This window comes from Quercus robur, chromosome 5 (assembly GCF_932294415.1).
Source record: "Quercus robur chromosome 5, dhQueRobu3.1, whole genome shotgun sequence".
Lineage (NCBI taxonomy): Eukaryota > Viridiplantae > Streptophyta > Magnoliopsida > Fagales > Fagaceae > Quercus > Quercus robur.
The window spans coordinates 48,860,843-48,865,842 of record NC_065538.1 but is presented as its reverse complement, the minus strand read 5'-3'; the positions used below and the strand labels follow the sequence as shown (position 1 = coordinate 48,865,842).

The 5,000-nt window shown below is 41.9% G+C and overlaps 1 pseudogene; it reads right to left on the bottom strand.

Annotated features, from left to right (window-relative positions):
- The window catches only part of LOC126728299 (uncharacterized), a 9,376-nt pseudogene that overhangs the window by 2,575 nt on the left and 1,801 nt on the right, over nucleotides 1-5,000 (bottom strand).

The window sequence follows — 5,000 nt, the reverse complement described above, 5'->3', positions numbered from 1 at the left end:
ATTTTTCCTATCATGTCTTCATCTAGTGGTAGTACTGTGAGAGCGATAGACGAGTATCAGGATGAGTCCAATGGAAGTAGCGGTAGCACCAAGAGTAGTAGTAGTAGCTTTAGTTCCCAAGACGAGCATTATTCATCTGGGGCTCTTGGAGTTCCTTTGGAGGTCTTCCAAGAAGAGATGAGGCAGAGGGTAACTTCCAGTTCTAGAGCTAGCTCGTCAAAGAGGGCTGAATCATCCAAGACTCCTTCTTAAGACAAGTAGGAGAATGTCATCTATAGTTGATTAGGGGTCGTAGTTCTTCTAATAGGTTACGGAAGACAAATTTTTCTTCATCTTTGGAAATTGGGCTGGGGACCCAATTGATGTAAATAGAACTCTGTTCCCTCCTTTTAGCAGTGCTCTAGGTCGTCTTCGTCCTGAGGGTATGTTTTCTTTGAAGTTACTTCGTCTTTTCATTTGCTCTTTCCCTCATCTAACAATTCTTCTCGTCCATGCAGTTGTTACTCGTCCACACTTAGACGACTATAAAAAAAAGCTCGCAGTTATCTTGATAGGTCCTTCCATAATTTGGCAACGCTTCATCGTCTTGAGCCCACTAAGGAGAATCTCATTCACGAGGAGACTACTGATCGAAGTAAGAGTCGTCTTTCAAAATTTTTTTTTTTAATTTTTTTAGTCGTCCAATTCTTCATGCTTTCTCTAGTATAGGACTAGTCACCATGAAGGAGAACAAGGGTAAGAATGTTGCCAGTGGGATTGAGGAGGAGGAAGTCCAAGTTCTCGAAGACAAACTAGTTCCTTTGGTCGTCTAGAGCCCCACCATCCAACCTCATGCTTGGAAGAGGAAGGGTATCTCCATTGATGTGGACCTTAGAAACCTTACTAGTCGTCGACATCTGAAGAAGGTCAGAACTAACAAGCCCCCTTCTATGACCCCCTCGTACAAGGCCCCCAAATCCAAAGATGCGATGGCATACCTGGACGGCTTGGCTGTGAACTTGGTCTCTTCTAAAGTTCCTCCTTCAGCCATCCAGACTGAAGCTCTTCATCCTTTTGTTGGTAGACCTCCTCGCAAGACTCATCCTTCAACTCTTGTTGAGGCTCCTCCTATCTTGGTGTTGGACGAAGGCCATGCATTTGCTTTGTTGATTTTTTTTTTTTTTTTTTTAAGAGAAAATTTTTAACTCTTCCTCGTCCATTCCTATGTCAGGCAATGGAAAAGTTTTATGCTACGTCCTAGCAGGCTAGGGAGTTTAGTGACGATGTTAAGGTTCTGGCAAAAAAGAACGAGTTGGAGGACGAGCTTCGTCTGAAAAAGGGAGAGAGGATCAGGCTTGGCGAGGAGCTTACTTGTCTTCTGGAAGTAGAGAGGGAGCTGGGGAATCAAGTTGAGGAGCTTAAGGAGACTCGTGTTGGTCACCTTAAAGGAAAATGCCAAGAGTTATCCTCATCCTTAGAGAAAGCAATGGACGAAGCAATCGAAGCCTTCAAAATGTCTGACGAGTTCACTAGGCGTCTGGACGAGCAATATGCTGCTGGCTACGAGGACTTTCACTTCGATGCTAAGGAAGCCTATCCTAAGATGGACTTTAATGTCTTCAAGGTTCCAATTGCTGCTGAGAGTTCTTTGCTTCAGACGAGCTCTGAGGATGTAAATATCATGGGCGATGCCTCTACTGAACCTTCCAAGGATGATCCAGAGTCTGGGGATGCTCTCAGTGGTTTATCAAAGTAATCTTCAATTTAACTTTGTTTTTATATATTGCTCATGGTGTCCCTTTTTTTTTTTTTTTTTGGCTTATTGTAAGTTTTATCTAATTACAATCTTCTCGTCCAAATGTATGGATGTATGATAACAGATACAACTGCCTTTATTGGCATGTACAATTTAAGGGTTTTTGGATGATGGTCGTCTACCCTTTTTATGTTTTATGAATGAATATTTACTTCCATTTTCATTCTTCATTTGGTGTTGAATATGTTATATGCTTTATGTATGAACGAATTTTTCCCTTGTTTACATCGTCCATGTTATTTCTATGGTTTTAAGTGTGGTCCATCCACTTATAAGACATTTTATCTCGTCTTAACTATATGAACGAATTTCCTTTGTTTACATCGTCCATGTCGTTTTTTATGGTTTTTAAGTGTGGTCCGTCCACTCATGAAGGCATTTAGCTCGTCCATGTTAGAATAATTTTTTATATTCAACACTTTTACCATTCTTTAAATTTTACAAGTATAACTTGTCTATGAATGGTATTTCTTTTGCTAGCTTTATTCGTCCATAGATTTGACTTATAGCTTGCATTATCCCTCATCCATAGGCTGGACGGTCCTTTACTCGTCTTTGGGCAAGATGTTGCCAGCATTTACTCGTCCAAAGATTGGACTGTTTAGCTGGTCAAATTCATCCATGGATTTTGAATATTTTTACGTGCATATTTTTCCTCGTCTATTGGTTAGACAAATATACCTTAGGTTTTACCTCGTCCATTGATTAGACGAATATACCTTAGGTTTTACCTCGTCCATTGATTAGACGAATATACCTTAGGTTTATTTTTCTTTGCTTTATCCTTATTTTAAGGAAAGCTTATAGACGTTACATCCCTGCGTCCAGAGATTTTACTCGTCTTGGGCTTTTAGCCTTCTTGTGGATTAGTTTGAATGAAAACAACATGAAAATTAGGAATTCACACAACATTATATACATTGGGAATCCAAACTGTATATACACAATATAAACATCGTCCACAACACATGCTTAGAAGCTAGTGCCTTTAGGGAATTAAAAATACTTATGTACAAACAGACTAAGTCCATGACTTCGTCCATCACAATTTCGTCCATAGACAGCGTAGAAGTTGGAAACTAATGCACTTTTTAGGGAATTAAAATATTAAAAACATGTAGTACTAGCAATAAACATAAAAAAAAGTTGAGGGAAGTAACACATAACTCCAACTTCGTTCACTGATACTATCTTTTTCGATGTTCAACATTCCAAGGGTGCTCTAGCTTCTGTCCGTCTAGGGCTTCCAAGTAGTATGATCCTTGTCTTTTGCAATTGACAACCCTGTAGGGTCCTTCCCAGTTAGGCCCTAGTTTTCCATGAGCCGGGTTTCTGGTTGCTAAAGAGACCCTTTTAAGGACGAGGTCCTCAATGTTGAAACACCTAGGTTTCACCATTGCATCATATTGTCTAGCCATAAGATTTTTATATCTTGCTGTCCTCTGCTCTACATCCATCCTTACCTCGTCTATTAGATCGAGGTTAAGACAAAGTTGCTCTTCATTCTCCTCGTCTGCCCCCCTCGTCCTTGGTGGTCGTCCAGAGAGTTGGACATTCTGCGCCACCTTCAGGTATGTCTTTCTTGGCTTGGAAGATTGCCCTGTTGAAGTTCCTCCTACAATAACTCTTATTTCTCCATGCCTGATAAGATTCTCTATCTGCTACTTTAAGACATAGCACTCGTCCATGTCATGCCCGTAGTCCCTGTGGAAGCGGCAATACTCGTTCTTATTGTGCTTATTAGGATCTCCCTTCATCTTCTCTAGCCACTTCAAGGATGGGTAATCCTTGATTTGCATAAGCACTTGATCAAGTGGAACATACAAGAGCGTGTAGTGCTGACTCCTTCTTGAAGACAAACCTGCCTTCCTGTTGTTTTTCTTCTCTCCCATCCGGGCCTTCTTTGGACGAGGGCCTTGGTCAGGATGGCATGGGAGATCAGCTTCCATTCGCTCTGCTCTCTTCCTCTTCTTGGCAATGATTGCACCCTCTGCATTCATGAAGTTTTGGGCTGAATGGACGAGTTCAGCCATGGTTTGTGGTTCCTGATCATAAAGCTTATGGATGAATACATTCGAACTAACTCCATTGTGGAAGGCTACCAACAGCAACGTGTCATCCATCTCGTCTACCATCAGGGCTTCCCTGTTGAAGCGAGTGATGAAGGACCACAAGCTCTCATTTTCTCCTTGTTCTATAGTCAACAGGCTGGACTAGAAGCGTTTATGCCTTTGTCCTCCAATAAAGTTGTTAACGAACAACTTATTTAACTCCTCGAAAGAACCAACAGTATCCGGAGGTATTTTACTGATCCACACTCATGCTGGCCCCTTAAGGGTGGTTGGGAAGGCCTTACACATTATCTCATTTGGAACTCCTTGAAGGTGCATTGTGGTCTTGAAGGTTGCAATGTGATCACACGAGTCACGTGTTCCATCATACGAATCCAAGGAAGGCATCTTGAACTTGGAAGGCAAGGGATAACTATTGATGGAAGCTATGAAAGGGGAATAACATTTTCTCCTTCTCTAACTTCTTGACTCTAAGCTTGCCCTCCTGCGCACCATTCATGACGTTGCCTCGTTTGGTTGATCTCCTGGGTCAGTTCATGATTTTGACGCCATGGCGGCTACCATGGACTGTATTTGTGGGACGGAATGCGGTTGCATGTGCTGACTGGTGAGCGTTGGGGTGACTGGAAGCGTTCCCACTCTCTTGGTGGCCTGGACTAGTGGTCATTGACCTTATCCGGACCATACAGCCTTTTGTCTAAGAAAGATAAATTGCAAAATACAAATTTAACTTCCCCACAGACGGCGCCAACTGATGATGCACAGAAAATCAGTAGACTGAATGCTCCGGGCTTCAATGGGCTAATGGTTGCTTGGAAGGCCTGAAAAGAAAGAAACACAAGATCAAAGGTGACCGGGGTGAACCGGCCAAGAACCCTCCGATGCTTAAGTTAGTCTTTGTGTTTTGGAAACTCAGGAATTCCCAACTTTTATGTAATAGTGAAAAAAACCCCCTCTTATTTTGCATGGATGAGTCTTTATATAGTAGCAATATTCATGGAGATTCCGAAGATTCAGACTCAACTCCCACAACCGCTATAGCAGTTAGAATAAGAAGTCTTATCTTTTATAACTGCCATAGCGATGAAGAAGATAAAATAGTAACGCGTGGTCTGAATTACAAGCTGGTGTAG